We start from the raw sequence: 21,537 nt of genomic DNA on the forward strand, positions 1-21,537 counted from the left end.
TTAAAAAGGGTATGAAAGAGTTTCTCTCCTTTTATGAAATTTGTTGTTTTATATGAGACAAATGAGAACAGCTAGTCATATACTAAAACATTTTGAAATTCATTTAAGTGTTTAATTAAATGGTTATTGTGGATATTATAGGTCACAAAAAATGTTTATATAGTGAGAAAATAGCTGTCTGTCAAAAACAAATGGAAGAAACAGCTAAAAAAATGTTCCAATGCAAGTAAAACAATATAAAAATAATAGCAACAAACAGAAAATCTTGAGACATTTCTTTCTTGAAACATTGGGGACACACTGAAAATAAACATTGGAGGATTTTTTCTGGCATTTGATTTTGTAAAGGCTATTTGTTTCAATATTTTCACATTATTTTCTTTGATTAAGTTTATTCTCAAAAAGATACTAAAGAATAAAGACAAGAAAATAAATGCTTATTTGTGCCAGAGACAGGTGGACATTTTGTAAATACCTAGGAGATCTATTAATATCCAAAGGACACTGGATGTAGCATCATATTCCTTCTGAAAGTGCTGCAAGCCAAGACTGTCCAAAATTTGTAGTAAAAATATAGCAATAACACACAAACAACACACATAAAATTTTATAATTAACTAGACTATGCACACAGACTCCCACCCACCTACACTAATAGTACAGATCACACACAAACACATACACACTAAAAACTTCATTAGCCACCACACATCATACATATGACCCTTAATCCAAAAGAATTAATATAACTATGTTCAAAATATATATTTCCTCCTAATTATAAAACGTCAACAGTTAAGATAGTCAAGTAGATAATTTTAACCAAAGTACATTGTTTTTCATAGAAAATTCATCTTATTTTCTCTATGTATTAAAGAGATCTAAAGTGTTAACTACTTTTTTTATTGTTGTGACATTTAAAATAAATATATTCTATGATTTGGTTCAATAGAAAGATGATGCTTTTTAATAAATTATATAAGCAAGTCAATTAGAAAAAAGAGTATTATTAAACAGATAATTATTATATACCATGTTTTCATGGTTGAGGGATTTAAAAAACTATTAGGTCAGAAGGGAATTTACAAACTATAACTCTAACATAGCAAGTTATTATCTTTTTTTTTCTGTATCTTAAAGGCCAGAAGAGTTAATGGTTTCTAAGAGAGTTGTTTAGGCACTAAAAAAAGTTCAGGCCAAGCACTCCAAGTGCCACCCCAAAGGCAGCTCTTAGTCTCTTTCACAGCAGTTTCATTATTACAGCCATACAATTAAACTAAGCACGTGCCCAAGCAGTTTAGATGAACTGACTGCAACCCAGAACCTAAGGTCCACAAGTAAGAACTATATTCCCAGAATTTCCCAAACTAATCTGAGCACAAGAATCTTAACACCTTGAATATCTTAAACAAGTCAAGGCCTATGAGTCTCTGATTCATTTGATCTGGATTGATCCTAAAAAATCTTTATTTGTAACACGTTCCCAATGTAATTCATAAAACCAGGCAAATCTGATCATACAAGAAACAGTTGTTAGCAAGTGTTTAGCAGCAGAATTATGAAATTAGTAACCTTTATCAGAAATTCCAGCCCTGGTTCCTTTCTCATTTCTGTCCCACTCCACACTGCATTCATTTTTTTTACTTACATAAATCTTGATCTATTGATATGATAGATTGTCAACAGCCTACTAATATGATAGATTATCAACAGCCTCTCAGATTCCCAAAGTTATCATCTGCTCATCTTAAAGACAATCAACTGAAATTTGATAATGCTGCCTTAAGGATCCAATGTATTCCCACTAGATTGTGATAAAGATGAAAGGGAAAAGTTACACATTCAAAACCATTGGGGTGCCCTAACTGGTTTGGCTCAGTGGATAGAGTGTCGGCCTGTGGACTCAAGGGTCCCAGGTTCGATTCCAGTCAAGGGCATGTACCTTGGTGCAGGCACATCCCCAGTAAGGAGTGTGTAGGTGGCAGCTGATCGATGTTTCTCTCTCATCGATGTTTCTAACTCTATCTCTCTCCCTTCCTCTCTGTTAAAAAAAATCAATACAATATATATTATTAAAAAAAAAACATTGGGGAATTGGGGATCGGAAAATGTAAGGACATTCATCATTATTTCTGTCTGCTCAACATCCATCTAGTGTGTATGGCAGCACCATTTTCCAGCCTCTGGGGTAGATTTAACTATTTGAGAATGGAAGGAAATTTACTGCCCAAGTTACAGGAGCAAACATGAAGATTAGTACCTTCTTAATTTCTCTCCTTCTCTTAGAACCTCAGACATTTCTGAAACATAACATTTTTATATTTTGCCCTCTGATAGGTCTAAAAATTGGTTGCCCAAATGAAAATTGGGCCCTGATTCATTTTGTGCAGCAAACCATAAGAATAAGCAAGCACTTAGTTTTTAAAAATTATCAAACTTTATAATTTGAAATGACAAATTGATGAACCAATAGGTAATGAAAGAGGTCTAACTATTGGTGTTACTAATTTTAATAACACTAAAAAAAATTCCAAGTATTATATATGTTCATCATATTGATTGTCTATAGTATTCAAATTCCTTAAATAATTGTCAAGATCATCATTTATGTGTTTTTCTTTAAAAGAATTATCCACTAGCCATAGCCAGGTACTTTAGTTGGTTAGAGTGTTGTTCTGATATACCAAGGTTGTGGGTATGATTAGTGGTCAGGTCACATACAAGAATAAACCAATGAATGCATGAATAATTGGGACAACAAATCTATGTTTCTCTCTCTCTCTCTTACCTCCCACCTCTCTCTCCCTATCCCTCACTCTCTATCTCAAAAAAAAATCAATAAATTACAAAAATAAAAATTAAAAAATAGATCACTAGAATTTTCTGGTTCCCTTAATGAATATATATATATATATATATATATATATATATATATATATATACACACACTAGAGGCCCAGTGCATGAAAATTCATAAATTCATACACTGGAGGGGGGTCCCACAGCCCAGCCTGCCCCCTCTCACAGTCAGGGAGCCCTCAGGGGTGGTAGGTGACCCAGTGATCAGGGGAAGGCGACGCCCCATCACACCTCTGCTGTTGCCACTGCCGGCAGCCCAAGCCTAGGCTGGCCCTAGTTACCTGAGCCTCGGGAGGCCCTGGGTGGCTGGGCAGCCACCATCCAAGGCTTGCCTGCACCTCGGGCCAGCCCTGGGGGGATGAGGGGACTGGGGGTCTCTGGAGGCAGGCACGCGGGGCAGCTAGGCCCACCTGGGGGCGGGTCCGGCCTTGCCACAAGCCTGCCATGCCAGCGGGGCTGAGGGAACTGGGTGTCGCCATCTTATGGCTGTGGGCACTGCCATCTTTGAAAGCATGGCAGTCAATTAGCATATTCCCTCCTTATTGGCTGTGGATGCCGACACCTTTGAGGTTGGGGCAGTCAATTAGCATATTCCCTCATAACATATAACATATAATATATGATGCATGATATATGATACCTGATATGTAATATATAATATGTAATGTGCAATATATGATGTGTAATATGTTATGTGTGCTGTGTAATATGAAATGTGTAATGTGTAATAATATGGGATAGTTATCTATTTTTGTATATATAATTTTTCTAGTAAATATGCCAATACTTTCCTTCAGATTCTCAAATGGTTTCAGAAACTAAAATGCTATTTAACATAATTACTATTGAAATTATGATAAATCAATATCTTACCCATCCCATTTATACAAATAAAAGGGTAATATACTAATTAGACCAGGTTGACCGGCCATCTTCCTGACATCCGACTTGCTTCTCGACAAAGCCATGGTGATGGGGGCTGAGGCAGAGAAAGTTAGGGGTGATCAGGCCGGCAGGGGAGGAATGTTGGGGATGAGTTCAGGCTGGCAGGGGAGGGCAGTTGGGGGCAAGATCAGGCCAGCAAGGGAAGGCAGTTAGGGGAAATCAGGCAGGCAGAGGCTGTTAGGGGTGATCAGGCCAGCAGGGGAGAGCAGTTAGGGGTGAGATCAGGCTGGCAGGAGAGGGCTGTTGGGAGCAAGATCAGGCCAGCATGGAGGGCCATTGGGGGCAATCAGGCTGGCAGGGGAGGTCAGTTGGGGGTGAGATCAGGCCGGCAAGAGAGGGCAGTTAGGGGTGATCAAGCCAGCAGGGAAGGGCAGGTGGGGGTGAGATCAGGCCAGCAGGGGAGAACAGTTGGGGGCAAGAGCAGTCAGGCAGGCAGAGGCAGTTAGGGGCAATTAGGCACTCAGGAAGAGACAGTTAGGGGCGATAAGGCAAGCAGGTAATTGGTTAGAAGCCAGAGGTCCCAGATTGTGAGAGGGATGCCCTGTGGTCGGACATCCCCCAAGGGGTCTCTGATTGGAGAGGGTGCAGACTGGGCTGAGGGAACCCTCCCCACTCCTGCACGAATTTTGTGCACCAGGCCACTAGTAACTTATAAATGAAAGAAATTATACCTAAAATTAAAATTTAAGCTTGAAGAGCAGCAAGAAATATACACTTTGAGATATGTAATGTGAAAAAAAAATTTTTTTCCCCAGGCCAGAATATAACAATAAAACCTTAACAGATGTGCAAAAATGATGTCTTTTGATAGGAACTTGGAAAAGTAGGCAAATTATTGAGTACTAGATGCCCAGTGTATAAAATTTATTCATGGGAGGGGATCCCTCAGCCCGGCCTGCACCCTCTAGCAATCCAGGACCACTGGGTCCTAACCACTCACCTGCTGCCTGCCTGATCACCGTTAACCCCTCTGCCTGCCAGCATGATGCCCCTAACCGCTCCCCTGCCAGCCTGGTCACCCATAACCACCTCTGCCTCTCCCCTGCCATCCCAGCTTTGTCCAGAAGGACATCCGAAATGGAGTCCAGAAGGTCATTTGGCTGTCTGGTCTAATTAGCATATTATGCTTTTATTAGTATAGATATTAATTCATTCACTGACCAAGAAAGTGTCCAAGACCCTGAAGTTAAGAACTCCATCTCCTAGATGTGATGTAGAAAGGATGTTAGCAGAAGCCATAGACTAGACTTTATAAACTAGAGGCCCAGTGCACAAAATTCATGCATGGGGTAGGGTGTCCTTCAGCCCGGTCTGTGCCCTCTCACAATCTGGGATCCCTTAGGTAGGGTTCCTAGGCCTGGCTGGTGATCAGGGCCTATCAGGGCTTTCCTTCTCCCGGCTGCCGGCAGCTAGCCCCGCCCCCGCTGCTGCCACTGCTTGCCATCTGTGTGGTGCTGCCCCCCTCCCCCACCACTGGTCGCCTTCCTCTGTGGTTGACAGGTGATCACTTGGCTGGCCTGGGCCTCCCTCTGTGGGGCGATCGCTGGCTGGCCTTGCACACCTGCCACACTGTCGCTGGCTTGGACCTTCCTCTGTGGGGTGATCGATCATGAAACCCCTTATCGATTGCCCCACAGAGGGTGGTTTGGGCATTCCTCTGCAGGGCAATCTTGGGGCAATATGGGGCCCCCGACCAATCTCATTGCACCCGTCTTGGCTGGCCTGGAAACAATGTGTGCCATCACGTGGCTATCTGGAAGTTCGTCTGGATGGTCATTCTGCTTTTTGGTCATTAGGTCAAAATTTGCATATTATGCTTTTATTATTATAGATGCTTGATTCACAGGGATCGGGCCTGAACTGGCAGTCAGATATCCCTCTCACAATCCGGGACTCCTGGCTCCTAATCACTCGCCTGCCTGCCTGCCTGATTGCCCCTAATCGTTTCTGCCTGTCAACATGATAGCCCCCTAACCACTCCCCTGCCTGCCTGATTGATGCCTAACTGCTCCCCTGCCGGCCCAATCACCCCCAACTGCCCTCCCCTGCAGGCCTGGTTGCCTCCAACTGCTCCCCCCTGCTGGCCTGTTTGTCCCCAACTGCCCTCCCCTGCCTTGCCATCTTGTGCCGGCCATCTTGTGGTGGCCATCTTGTAATGACCTGTCGTGGCCATCTTGTAATGACTTAGGGGTGGCCATCTTGTGACAACATGGGGTCGGCCATCTTGTGATGATGTGAGGGCATCGTGTGAGGGAGCGAGGGCCATGTAGGCTTTTATTAGTATAGATTTTAAGTAGCTCCTATAATTTACTCATTGACTTACTAAATATACAAAATATAGCATTTCAGGTTAGGTTCTCTTGAAAAATTATTCTGCCTTAATGGAAATATTTTTAGAAGCACTTTGATTTACCTTGTTCTCTGTGTAACTGATCACCTCCATTACGAATATAAAAATCATCCCATTAATGTATATGAAATCCTATTCTAACCTTTCTACTGGACTTTTTTAGCAAACCATTTAAAATGTTCTTTATCTCACAATATTTTAAAAATTGTTTTAGAATATATATTTTCCATTTATATTTTAACCATGACTCAACACTAATTCAGTGGTATGCTATTTCTAAAGGACCATTTGTATATCCTTAAACATTTCTATTGAGCTCATTCTGAGAAGACATGCTTATATTGCTGCACAGATACTCAGTTAGCCAAGTTCAAGTCATTGAAAATCACTACTTTGAAAATAGAATTGTATTACCATTCTCTCCTCTTTGTGTTCTCACTAAATTCTTTTAAATTCTCTATTTCTTTCTAAAGGATTACTAACCAAAATAAATTATCCGGTGAGTGTTAGTGTGTATAATGCATTCATTGTTCTTTCTGCACAGCTCCTCGATTACCAGTTAAATACTGGTTCTTGTTTTCTCTGAGCACCTTCCATCCTTTGCAGTATAATTTTATGTTAAGGCTTACAGACACCACAATTGAATAACATAAATCTACTCATTATATCATTTAAGCTTTGATTTTCTATTGTAGCCTGTGAGAAAGGCCTTTTTCTACTCTGCAGTCTAAATTTAAAATCTAGAAATATGAACATATGTTCTTATTAAGCATTAAATGAATACCATACATGTATATCATTTATTTCTTTCTTATACATAATAGGCCCTGCAATTTCAGTTTTAATTAAATATGGATTTTCTTACTTAGCTCATTCTCCAGATAGCTACACCGACTATAATAATATTCTTAGTATTCCCCAGCGCTGCTGAACTTTTACAGAGTCAATGTCACAGTGTGAAACCTCATCCTGGAAAGTACGACATTTATGATCCCTTCACAGAAAGTGAGAGCTCCTAAAATAAAACATCCCCATCAAATGTGAGCCCTTTAGGTATTATTGCCATGAGAAAATTTATAAAAATCACACATTATAATTTCTACCAAAGGAGAATGTCTATCTCTTTGTGTGTATTCTTAAAATATGTTCTGGTGTAAACACAATGACATAAACATTTTCAGGCTTCAGAGTAAATCTGCAAAGTACAGAATTAAGGAACCCATGTGTCATTGAGACATTTCTAGTCACTTATTTTTTTTAATGAATTAGAACATCAATGATGTGCCTGACACTGTGCTGAGACTGGAGTTATAAAATGAGCAGACACATGTACCTGCCCTCTAGTGTGCAAACAGGAAAATCAAATAAGCAAAGAATATAATCATTACTACATTAAATGCATGTGCAAAGTACCAAAGTTTTACAGAGGAGCTGGTGATAAAAAAGCACTTCCATTCTGCCACATGGGTATGGCAATAAGAAAGAGATACTTACACCCAGAGAACAGAAGTATAGTACCCAATGTAAATGGTTAAAAGCAAAAATTGGGGGACCACATTTTCTAGTTTTACACACAACTCCATGACTTACTAAGTGAGAACTTAAGAAAAGTGCTGTTAACTCTCTATGCCTCAGTTTCTTCATTTGTTAAATAGAAACTACAATATAGGGTTACTAAGAAGATACAAGTCAATATATGTGAAGTGCTTAGAATGGTGCCTGTTTAAGTGTTTGCTAAACAAAACTAGTAAACTTTAAGTTTTCTGGAATATAAAATTTGGTAAGAATTGATGAGACAGGGTGGTCATATAAACAATTATAAATGCTTTAAAAAAGGTATATAGATAATATGTTTTTTTCCCATTTAAGAAGTGGAGTACCAAAAAAAAAAAAAGTGGAGTACTATTAATTTCACTGCTTTTGAATCTAAGCTGAACAACAATGGTGAAAAGAATATGGCAGAAATTATATGTCATTTAGAGACTGCCAAAATCCTCTTCAAATTCCTCGAAACACTGTCTTTGCGAGGCCTGAGCCTCTCTGTAGAAAGTCTGAATGTACAGAAGAGGCCCCTCATGGCTGGTGTGGTTGATTATCTGAGATGAGCCCAGTTATTGGCCTATCCACACCTAGACACCAGGCATGTAAGTGGAGCTACCTTGGTCCCTCCAGACCAGAACATCCCTTCTGAACAGCTCACCGAGAACTCCATCAATGTTAGATATAAAAGAGAAAGTATTCATCTTATCCCAGCCTGACTTCTGGACCAATAAAATAATGATATATTATAAAAATGGCTGTTGTTTTAAGTCACTATATTTAGGGGTCGTTTGTTATTCACAAATAAATAATGTAACTGAAACAAGTGACAAGGTCAGATTGTCATATCCTTTGGCCATAGTGATAGTAAAAAGTCTATAACTGGGATTGAGTCTGGAAATTTTAGAATAAGATTCTTCCAATCAATCCAAAGCAGAGATTATGAGACCCTAAACCAGATTACTGTCATACAGAAGAAGAGACATTATTGCATGTAAAAGTAAGGTTTTACTTTCTGTATTTTTGTTTGTTTGTTTTGCTTCTTGGTTCTTTCCTGTTGAGTAGATACAGTTTGGGAAAAGTGAATTAAGCAGCTGAAATAAAATTTAAGACAGTGGGCTAGAAAGCCAAGGTTTATTTATTGTGCTCTGAGATTTAAAAAAAAATACTTTTATTGATTTCAGAGAGAGAAAGGGAAATAGAGATAGAAACATCAATGAGGGAGATGATACATTGATCGGCCGCCTCATGCATGCCTCCTGCTAGGGATCCAGGCCACAACTCACATCTGTGACCTGACCTGGAATCAAACCAGTGACCTCCTAGTGCTTGGGGCTATGCTCAACCAACTGATTGAACCCTAGATCCCAGCAGAATCTTGGACAGACTGAGTTGTATAACTAGGATGGCTCTGCAACCTCATATGCCCAACCGGTAAAGAACCCTTCCTTCACACAGCCAAATCTTGGTCTGTTTGTGTCTGATAAACTCTGCTGGTCTCACCCTGATGACTCCCTGAGACCCTGCCCCACCACAAAGATCTATAGGCACACAATGGGTGACAACTAAACTTGGTTAACCCTGAGACTTTTGATGAATAGCCTCAGATCCAGCACTGGCACCAGGTTTGAAGCTATATCAGTCTGGTGAACAACATTTGCCCTTACCTGATGGCTCAATGAGACCTACCTCATGCAACTCAACTATGGCCAGAAGCACTTTCAGTGACTAAGATTAACAGACAGACAACAGGAGGAGGCAGGCCAAGGAGGATATTGGTGTCTATGGACCTATTGCTGACATGCTCCTGGCTCTTTGCAGATGGAAGTCAGCCTTTGTGTGCAGCTTGGTCCTTCCCATGCATATGCAGACCCAGCAGAGCCAACCACAGACTGTGGATAAATTTTTAGATCCAAACAGGTTTCTCAGGGCCAGATATAGGCAGCATCTGACATTGACCAGCACCAGAATCCACTTTAAGAGGAGCCAGAACAAACACATCCAGGGGTCAGCTCAGACAACAATAGAAAAGGATTCAGTTAACATCACAAGAAGCATATCCAAAGGGCGATCTCCACAGGCACCTGATTCTGCTGAGACAAATTTTGCTTCATGTGGTCAGCTCCAGCACAGCAGTTTGCACACTGTGTTTGAAGCAGAGACTGACAGTCAGCCATCCTGAGGGTGAAACCCATGCATAAGTGAGCCAATAGTAATTAAGAATCAATTACAACATGAGAGCTCACATAACTTACACAGGGACATTGTTGGAACACCCAACTCAAGTGATCAAGAAGACTGTGCCAATGAGCCCTAGAGGATACCAACTATATAAGGGGACACTGCAAGGACTGGGAGACATAGATCTACCTAATATACGGAAACTAACACAAAAAGGCAGCAAAAATTGGGAGACAATGAAAACATATCCCAAATAAAAGAATAGGATAAATCTCCAGGAAAAAAAAAAAGGCTAAATGAAATGGTGGCAAGAAATTTACCAGATATAGAGTTAAAAAAAAAAAGGTTTTTAGAATGTTCAAGAAACTAAGTGAGAACTTTAAGGAACTTAGTGAGAATTTCAACAGCCTGAAAAAGGAAATAGAAACAATAAAAAACTAGTCAGAGCCCTGACCAGTTTGGCTCAGTGGCTAGAGCTTTGGCCTGTGGACTGAAGAGTCCCAGGTTTGATTCCAGTCAAGGGCATGTACCTTGGTTGCGGGCACATCCCCAGTAGGGGGTGTGCAGGAGACAGCTGATTCATGGTTCTCTCTCATGGATGTTTCTAACTCTCTATTCCTCTCCCTTCCTATCTGTAAAAAATCAATAAAATATATTTTAAAAATCTAGTCAGAAATAAAGAATACAATATCTAAAATGAAGAATACACTAGAAGGAATAAAGAGTAGGCTGGATAAAGCAAAAGAAAAAGTCAGCAATTTGGAAGTCAAGGTAGCAGAAAACAATCAGAGGACCAAAAAGAAACACCTAAATATATGAAGCAAATATTGATGAACATAAAGGGAGATATAAACAATAATTAAGTCAAAGAAGGGGATTTCAATACTCCATTGACACCAATAGATAGGTCTTTCAGACAGAAAATAAACAAGGAAACAGAAGCCTTAAAAGATACACTAGATCAGAAGTATTTAGTTGATATATTCAGAGCATTTATCCCAAAACAGCAAAATATACATTTTTTTTCAAGTACACATAGACCATTTTCTAGGATAGACCACAAAATTAGTCTCAATAAATTTAAGAAGATTGAAATTATATCAAACATCTTCTCTCACCATATGGTATGAAACAAGGAATCAATAACAAGAAAAAAAAAAACCCTGAAAAACACAAAAGGCCATGGAAGCTAAATAACATGTTACTAAACAATGAATGGGTTAACAATGAGATCAAGGAAGATACTGAAACAAATAAAAATGAGAGCACAACAGCCCAAAATCTATGAGACACAGTGAAAGCAGTCCTTACCTTAGAGGTAAATTCATAGCATTACAAATTTACTTCATGTAGCAAGAAAAATTCAAATAAAATCGAAGTTTACACTTACAAAAAAATAGAAAAAGAACTGCAAGCAAAGCCTAAAGTGAGTAGAAGAAAGGAGATAATATAAGTAACCAACCAATGTATCTCTCTCCCATTGATGTTTCTTTCTATTTCTCCCTCTCTCTCCCTCCCTTCCACTCTCTCTAAAAATCAGTGGAAAAATATCCTCTGGTGAGATTAACCAAAAAAAAAAAAAGAAGAAGAAAAGAAATAATATAGATCACAGAAGAAGTAAATGAAATAGAGTCTAAAAAATATACAAAAGGATAATGAAACAAAGAACTGGTTCCTTTAAAAGATTAACAAGATTGACAAATCTTTGACCATACTCATTAAGAAAAAAAGAAAGAGGACCCGAATAAACAAAATAAAAAATGAAAAAGGAGGAGTAACAACTGACACCACAGAAATACAAATAATTGTAATAAAATATTATGAAGAAATATATGCCAAAAATTAGAAAATTTGGGAGAAATGGATAAATTCAGAGAAACATACAATCTTTCAAAACTGAATCAGGAAGAATCAGAAAATTTGAATAGATAGATTATAACCAATGGACTTGAAGCAGTAATAAAAAAGAAGTCTCCCAACAAACAAAGGTTCTGGAATGAATGGCTTCACAGGCGAATTTTACAAAACATTCAATTCCATTCAATTCCATTGTGTATGTGTGTGGTACATATACACAATGGAATACTACTCAGCCATAAGAAAGGATAAGATACCAACATTTGTGAGAACATGGATGGATGTTGAGAATATCATGTTAAGGGTTATAAGTCACACATAAAAAGTCAAGAACCATATTATTTCACTCATATGTGGTATATAAAACTGAAAGCAACAAATGAACAAATAAGAAAAGCAAACAAACAAAAACTCATAGACACAGACAACAGTAAGGTGGTTACTAGAGGTAAATGGAGTGGGGTGGTTGGAAAGGGTAACGAGGGTTGACATCTTCTACCTCTACTCTGGCTCTTGACCACAACACTCTGTGGGAATTACTCTCAGTGAAGTAACCAGTTACTTCAATTGCCAAATACAATGGACATTATTATGTATTTATGTTCTTTTCCTTTTATTTTTAAATTTTCAGTACTCTGTAAAATGTGCCACTATTAATATCTCTTCATGAAGACCTCTTCTCCTTTGGTTTTCATGACATCAACATCTTCCATATTTTAAAATATCAACATCTTTTATGGAGTTCATTTTCTTTGTCTGCTTTTAAAATGTTGGAAGAACCTTATGTAATTCATTGTCACACTTAATGTAGGGTCAATTATTGCCTATATCTTGATGATGGACTATCTGTCTAATTCATATATTGTGTATGATCTTTAAACCAGTGTACATAGCTACTATGTTACATCATGTCACTACTTGGAATTCACAGAGACACCTCAAGTACAAAACACTAGAGGTAGCCTATTATTAGTTTAAAACCTGATTTCCATGCTTCCAGTCCATAAACCTATCTTAGTGAATGAAAACATCATTCAAGTATTTGCCCAAAGAAGGTTTTTGGAGAAGAGCACATTTCTGCTTTTCTTTGCCAAGTATCTCTTCTATGTCTTAGTAATGTCTGGCCTTTAAATTTTCACATAAGGCATCACTAACAATGTGCTACCTTAACTATAAAGTCCTTCTTGAAAATTTTCAAAGTGAGGTAAAGGTTATATAGGGGAATATGTGAAAAAAGCATCATCTAGTGAAAGTAATTTTGAAAGAGAATCTTCATTAAACTAAATGTAAAAGAATCTACATTAGTGTTTATGTAGATGGGCAAAAGTGATGTGGACCCCCATTTTTTGAGACCAAAAAAAGAAAAAAAGAAAAACATCTCTAAACTTATTTGGAAATTACCAGAAATATGATATATATGTGAGTTTATTAGAAATGAAGCAAAAGTTAAAAAATTTAAAAAATAATCATCCTATATAATAAAGAGGGAATATGCAAATTGACCATCACTCCTCCACAAAGATGGCTACGCCCACAGCGGAGGCAGGGTTTCCATAACACAAGATGGCTGCACCCACAGTGGAGGCTGATTTCCTGTAACGAGCCTTAACGAGCAATCAGCAGGGACCTGAGGCTGCACCTCCCCCTGCCCCTGTAGGGCTTGACAGGAGACCTCAGGCCATGCCCCCTACCCTGGCGCCAAGCCGGGGGACCTCAGGCTGCACCTCCTGCCCAGCGGGAATTGACGGGGGATCTCAGGCTGCGCCCCCCACCCTGGCACCAGGCCAGGGGACCTGAGGCTGTGCCCCCCATCTGGCATGGCTTGACAAGGTGAGACCGGACAGGTTTGGTTCTAGCCCAGTGGGGGGGGCCGGCTGGGTCTGGGTCTCACGCAATTTTGAGGCACATGCGGGTGGGCAGGGGCTTGACTCTAGGTCCCATGGTGCACCCTAGACTCTGACAGGAGGAAGATTTTCATATACATTTTACTAATTTTCTTTCATCTCTGACACTTCTATTATAGAGAAAGGGCAAATAGCAATATTAAAATATTTTCTCTAATTAACCCCCTTTTAATGTGCATGGATTTTGTGCATTGGGTCACTAGTTTTTTATAATTAAACTAGGTTTTCAAATCAAGAAGTAATATTAAAAATGAAGACATTAAAATATATGTATCATAGGGTTTATTTTTGCTTTAAAAGTTATTTTTAAAATCATCTTTGAGAGTATTACTTGAATTGTATTACTGTGTTTAAAGGACATATGGTGCTTTGCATACAAAGTAGTTATGGGGCCAGATCTATACTAGATTTATCATGGTATATAGGTGTACAAATGTCTAATTACTACAATGTACACCTGAGACTAATACAATATTGTATGTCAACTATAATTAGAAAATACATTTTAGAAACTGTTTCATAGGGTGGTAGGACTGGGTGGGGTGGTTTTGAGGTGGAAGAGATTAATGGAGAAAAAAGAGGGGCATCTGTAATACTTTCAGCAATAAAGATAAATTAAAATAAATAAATAAATGATGGTGCATACATTCTAAAATCTAACACCTTCAGACCTATTCACTGCCATCTGGTGTCAGTGTAACCAAATTGCAATGACAGCTACTTAGATGCACACATTTTACCTCCTAAGAGTTGAAATTACAAAAATAAATATGCAAGGAGACAAGTTTGACATTAAATATTCTACCACACTCAAAATTATTATGAGTTTGAGGAAAGACAGACAAATTATTTTCTTGTAGTGTTTTGCAATGAAGCACCAGCTCAATAAAGTAATATGTTATTGAAATGTGGTGGCATAGTAAATCCTACTTCATTGCCAATAAACTGAAGATCAAAGCAATCAACAAAGCTCCACTGGTAATAAATTGAAAGTCAGTAGAGCACAAAATGTATTACTGTTAGAATTAATTTGGGCACAAAATAGGCTGTTGAGTTTTCCCCTTTTCTCAAGATAAATCAACCCCAAGCAAATAGTTAATAGAATGTGAGAAGTGAAACTCAATGTGCTCATGGTATTCTGATGAACTTTTATATTTGATTTTAAGCACAATATAATTATGTGGACTCCATTTTACATATATTTAGAAGAAATTTTTGTGATAGTTTCCTGATTAAATTGCATCCTAACTTTGGCCAGTGTGCTAAGTGGTTACAGCATCAGCCCAAGCACCGAAGGGTCATGGGTTCACATCGATGTCTCTCTCTCCCCTTCTATCCTCCCTCCCTTCTGTTCTCCCTCTGAATAGGAATTTTAGAGATGAGGCAAGTTCTTAGCTGCCCTACTACAGGTTATCACCAAACTCCACTTGTTTCTATTCATTTTGTCTTCTGCTCACTTTAGAGTAGCATTTCAGCAGTGTGATTTTTAAGAATGTTCCATTGCTTAACTGTTACAATAGAAGCTAACTATGTAGTCATTGGTGAGGAGGAAATCCATCCATATTTAGGCGATCATTTCCTCCAACACCTAAAAGAAGAGACTTTTTTTTAATCTACTAAATTTTAAGTCAACAAAGTTGCAGAACCAATATTTATTATTAATATAATTTATAAAACCTGGTCAAATGATCTATCAAAAAGGTGTATTTCTATATTTTTTGTCTGACACTGTTTGGCCATATCTCTTTTTCAAAGGCTTTATGCAATGGTAGATGTTTCTAAGTACATAACTCAGTTCCTCATTGACACAAGTTTGTAGGTCTATAAAAATCACATAAGACTGTGTTGAAAGTTCATAAACATGTCATGAAAGTCACAAATTGTCTTTGTGCATCTCATTATACCCAATTAAGATTGTCAATAAAGACTTCTTAAATGTAATATTGAGGTTTTACTACACAAGTGCACAGATTTTCAGAGTAGGAAGAAATTTTCATTCAATAACTCCATTTAGAATGAAATAACTGTTCAAGATAATCTGACAGCAGAATTATGATTTTACCTCAAATCTCCCAACTCATACAAAGGTTTCATTTAGTTACAAAGCAACTCCTATGCAATAACATTTATTCTGAGGATATCATAAACATTTAGGAGTACTTTATTTTTAATAACAGAGGTTCATGACATGTAATTTGGCTTCAATCTCATTTTTTCTCATCATCTAAAGCTGAATTTGTTGTCTGTAAATCTTCATAAAACATAGAAGAGATCACCATCATCATGTAAATCCATTTGAAATCATTTATAATTTTATTTTTTATATCTTCCAACTTAAAGCTGCTCCTTAAACACAGTTACATAGCAATATAGTACCAAAAACATTATCCTTCCTAGAGATAGAAATCAAGGTTTATTCTTTCTAAGTATTATATTATTTCATGTACAATACAATGTGATCTCCATTTAGACACATCCCCCTCATGCAATAGTTTTTATAGGGTCTCTTTTAACTTGTTTAAGTATGGTCCATATTCTATTAGACAACACCACTCAGAAGCATACAGAATACACATCTTTCAATAAAATAAATTCATTCTGTTATTATATGTTTCATGCATTGGATACACACACAAACATTTGCACACATACACTTATTCACATGCTAGAGGAGAAGATATAATACAAAGACAAATAAAATTTACAATATCATCTTAAATGTTAAGTTCAGTGAAGATCCTAAAACAATGATGTGACAATGATTAGACAGAACACAATTTAAACTAAATTGTAAAGAAAGCTTTTTTGAGGAAAGGTGCCATTTTATTAAGACTAGTACCCTATAAAGAGGCCACTAAGACAAACATCTGGAAACAGCATTTCAGATTAGACAAATAAGTTATAAATGACAAATAAATGTTTAAGCAAGTAATTAAATAAATATAACATAAATAATCCAAAGTAGGAGTTCTATCCTTTTTTGGCTCTTAATTCCTTTCACGGGATACTTGTTGCTTAACTCATCTGGAATATTCTGTAAATCTGTGCTATCTGGTGTGGTAGAGATAACTTAGCTCTCAGATGAGAGTCTATTCTCTGATTTCTGATTTTTGGTCTTAAAAGCTTTGGTTGGCCCAGCCAGTGTGGCTCAGCGGTTGAGCCTGGATCTATGAATCAGCAGGTCATGGTTTGAAGCCCAGTCAGAGCAAATGCCCAGATTGAGGTCTCAATCCCCAGTAGGGGGCGTGCAGGAGGCAGTAGATAATGATTCTTTCTCATCATTGATAGTTCTATCTCTCTCTCCCTCTCCCTTTCTCTCTGATATCAATAAATATATATATATTTTTAAAAGCTTTGGTTGTTCCCATCTTTGCATACTTAGATTGGTGTGACTGTCATGTTACCATTCCTCTACTCTCTCTTCCAATTGTTCTAAACACTATGGGTCCTTGGAGGCACTCACAAATGAAGAATTTTGCTGGTCTCATACCTTTAGCTTCAAGCAAACACCATTGTAGCAGACAGTCTGTTGCAGTTACTTGCATACACCTCATTACAAGAAAATAAATCTTTAGGGATATTTTATAGAATAAGATACAAAGACCTTAATTTTAGCAACTACATAAATGTAATATATAAGTAAAAGACATCCTGATCAAGTGAGAATAATCTAACAAATGAACATTTTAAACACTTGAAAATAAATAGATGTACTTTACTATGTTAGCATATGGGGTAGATAATTATCCAATAATAACAGAAAAATTACTTGAAAAAATTGACAATTTATTTGTGCTAGAAATTCTCAGTAAACAAACAATAGAGGGACACTCTTCAAATTGATAAGGCACATCTATAAAACATGCACAGGTCATATCATATTTAATGGTTAAAGACTCAATATTTTCCCAAAGATCTGGAAAAAGAGAAAGATGTCTATTCTCAGAAATTTTATTTAACATTTTTGTAGAGATTCTATCCAGTATGATAAAGAGAGGAAAATAATAAAAGATACATAATAAATTAGCATAATAACAATAATACCATTTCAATATTTTTATTACTCCATTATCCTATTCTGACTCCATATTAAACATAATTCATATGATCAAGCCTTGAGCTTCATGTTGCAGAATAGTTCCTAGTGTCATATCTGCATTGAAAGGAATCCACTTGAGTAGGATTGCCAGATATTATAGCAAAGTGTCACACTAAAACTAACTAATGACAAACAAAAAAAGACACCATATTTCTAAGCATATATTTTTTTATATATTACAAAACAAATAGTTATTTTTAATAGTAACTGGATACCTATACTAATTTTGGCTGCTTAATCCTTTTTTCTGTGAATCCTAAGAGAGAATTCCAACACACCATTTCTTCCCTTTCCTCTGTGGCCTAATATTCATTGAATGTTACCTTAGCCAACAAATAAATTTAAAAATTACAACTGTCCAACCTTATGAGCAAAGTAAAATCAAAGAAATACAAAAATGGACTCTGCCTAACAAATCCAAATCCGTACTGAGAGCCAATAATAAAAACCGATTTTAGCTATAAACCCCTTAAACAGAAGCTACAGTATATGTAATTGTATCTCAAGCCTCCTTTTACATTTATTTTTGCTTTAGATATAATGTTTTACTAAAAACTATAGAAGCATAACAATGGTCTCAAAATGAAAGTATTATTTTACAGTGATATATACCTATAATAATGTAAAGTATAAAATGTGTAAACTGTCCAATGCTGTGATTTGTTTGGATAATGGTAAGCACTCTTTTATAGCAATAAAATCTAGGTCTAGAATCTATAATTCTAGTTATTTGCTTTCTAAATTTAAAGATACTGGAATACATCCTTGCCTTAATAAGTCTTGCTAATATTAAGTCAGAGAGAGGCACTTGATTCAGAGTAAGAATTGTCTTATGTTCTTACATTGGATTCAATTTTGCAGTGCAGCAAATAGACTTATTATTCAATTCATAAAGATTTCTAAGTATCACAATAGACTGAATTGTGGGGAATGAATTAAAAAACATAACTCAAATTACAACACCAAAATGTGTATTTCTTATCCCAAACTATTTTTATTCTAAACTAGTAACTCATTTGTAGGCCAATGAAAAGAGGAACAAAGATCTGTCACTGTTTTGTAGCGGCCATTTCCTTACTGTATTAAATTTAGTTCTAATACGCTGGTTTGTTAAAATTTATAATTTGAACAATCATAGTTATTAGAATGACTTTGTCTTTTACCACTTCTATCTGCAATATTAATCACAATTGTGGGACCCTTAACAGTTTCACATGTCAAGTTCTATTAGTCGGTAAAATAATGGAGAATGGCAACAAGATTTTCTTAGAAAACACTCAGTAATGAATTAGAATTTTCTAAAATCTTATTAAACTTAATTGAAATATCTGCATACCTGCAGAAAATATAGACATGTATGGTATATAGGTATCATGACATAATAACAGGAAAAGCACTGTTTTAATATAGTCACTTACAACCAAATCAATCTAGTAAATAATGTGCTCTCTTTTTAGGAATTATATTAAGTCAGTTCTCAATTTTGGCAATTTTGTGTTTTCTAAGCATCAAAATGCATATATATATATATATTCAAAGAAATTAATACGCTTATTTGTGGGAGATGATAGATAGATGGTAGATAGATAGATAAATAGATGACAGATAGATAGATAGATAGATAGATAGATAGATAGATAATAGACAGATGATTGATTTAAAAATATGCTAAAACCAGATATAGCTTTTAATTAAATATTATAACTTTATCATTCCTTGTGAGGATTTTATAAACGATTTATAAAAACAATATGTTTAAGTTTTCATGGTCTTCAAAGTCACAATCTATAAGCTCTAAGGTCCATCAGAAAATTTTAGGAAAACATTGAAGTGAGAATTGGAAAAGTAGATTTCTCTAAGTGGTGTTCATAGGCAAAATATGTTAGGATGATGATGAGTTAAAGAAAAATTTGAATGTAGAGAAATGTACATAGATTATTGTTTCTATAAAGATTCATTTAAACTTCGACTCTTGACAACTCCATCATTACAATGTATTTTGGAAAAAACTCAGTTTGGCAAATAAAAGAAACAATAAACTAAGAAAATCATATCTATATTCCCATAAGTCTTGCTATAACATGGCCTATTAGAATATGAATTCTGTTTGAGGTATTTCTTTCTCATACTTTTCCAAGTGAATTCATTAGAGTGAGCAGCAAAAGAATCTAATTATAAGATTTTTAAATTTATGATAACATAGTATTGACCTAGTTGTAAACTCCAAAGGCCTTTTGGAAAAAGAAAATATAAGATCAGAGGAATTTTTAAAATTATAGCCAAATGAAGTGTTTATAAGGTCATAATATAAGATTTATTTATTCATTCATTTGTTCCTTATCCACTGGTCACTTCATATACTTTTGTTGTTACATGTAGTTTGCAAAACATAAAAAAATAAAATTTTACTGAAAATCCTTAATGAAGGCATCTTTATAAACAAAGTGAAATAGAAAATAAAGAATATTATATTTGTGTGTGTGAGACAGACAAAGGAGCCAAAAATATGCAATGAAGAAAAGAAAGCCTCTTCAATAAATGTGCTGGAAAAATTGGAAAGCCACATACAAAAGAATGACACTATTCTACAGTTTATCCACATGCACAAAAACTAATTCAAAATGGATCAGATACCTAAATGAAAGACCTAAAACAATAAATTACATAGAAGAAAACATAGGTACTAAACTTATGGACCTTGGTCCTAGAGAACTTTTCATGAGTTTGATCTCAAAGGCAAGGGAAGCAAAGAAAAAAAAAATGAATGAATGAGACTATATCAAACTAAAAATAGTCTGCACAGCAAAAGAAACCATCACCAAGACAAAACGGCAACCAACCAAATGAGAGAAGATATTAGCAAACTACAGATCCAACAATGGGTTAATATCGAAAGTATAAAAAGAACGTATAAACTCAACTCCAAACAATCAATCAAATTAATAATGGACAGAATACCTACTGACACTTCTTCCAACAAGACATACAAATGGCCAACAGATATATGAAAAGCTATTAAGGAAATGCAAAACAAACTACAAAATGCCACCTCACAGATGTTAGAATGGCTATTATCAACAAGACAAGTAATAGCAAGTGTTGTGTAGAAAACAAAACCCTCATTCACTGCTGGTGGGGAGGTGAACTGGTATAGCCACTATGAAAAACAGTATGGAGAGCTCCTCAAAAAATTAAGAATAGATTTCCCATTTGACCCAGAAATCCCTCTCTTGGGTAACTAACCAAAAAATTTAAAAGTATTTATTTGCCTAGATATCTGTACTTCTATGTTTTGGGGAACATTATTCATGGTGGCCAAAACATGGAAACAACCGAAGTGTCCTTCAATAGATGATTGGATAAAGAGTATGTGGTACATATACCCAATGGAATACTACTCAGCCATAAGAAAAGATGAAATAGTCCCATTTGTGACAGCATGGATGGAACTTGAGAATATCATGCTGAGTAAAATAAGTCAATTAGAAAAAATTAAGAATCACCTGTTTTACTCATATGTGGGATATAAAACTTAAACTCATAGACACAAAAAACTATGGTTGTTATCAGAGGGAAGAGGGGTGGGAGTAGTAAAGGGTAAAGTGGGGGCAAATATATGGCGATGAAAGATTATTTGATTTTGGGTGGTGGACACACAATGCAATATAAAAATCAGGTATCACAGAAATGAACATTTGAAACCTATAAAATCTTATTAATCATTGTCACCTCAATAAATTTATTTAAAATTTTAAGAAATATTTTAAAGAAGAAAATGAGTCAACTTTTATGATCACAGACCT

Source organism: Myotis lucifugus, unplaced genomic scaffold (assembly GCF_000147115.1).
Source record: "Myotis lucifugus unplaced genomic scaffold, Myoluc2.0 scaffold_7, whole genome shotgun sequence".
Lineage (NCBI taxonomy): Eukaryota > Metazoa > Chordata > Mammalia > Chiroptera > Vespertilionidae > Myotis > Myotis lucifugus.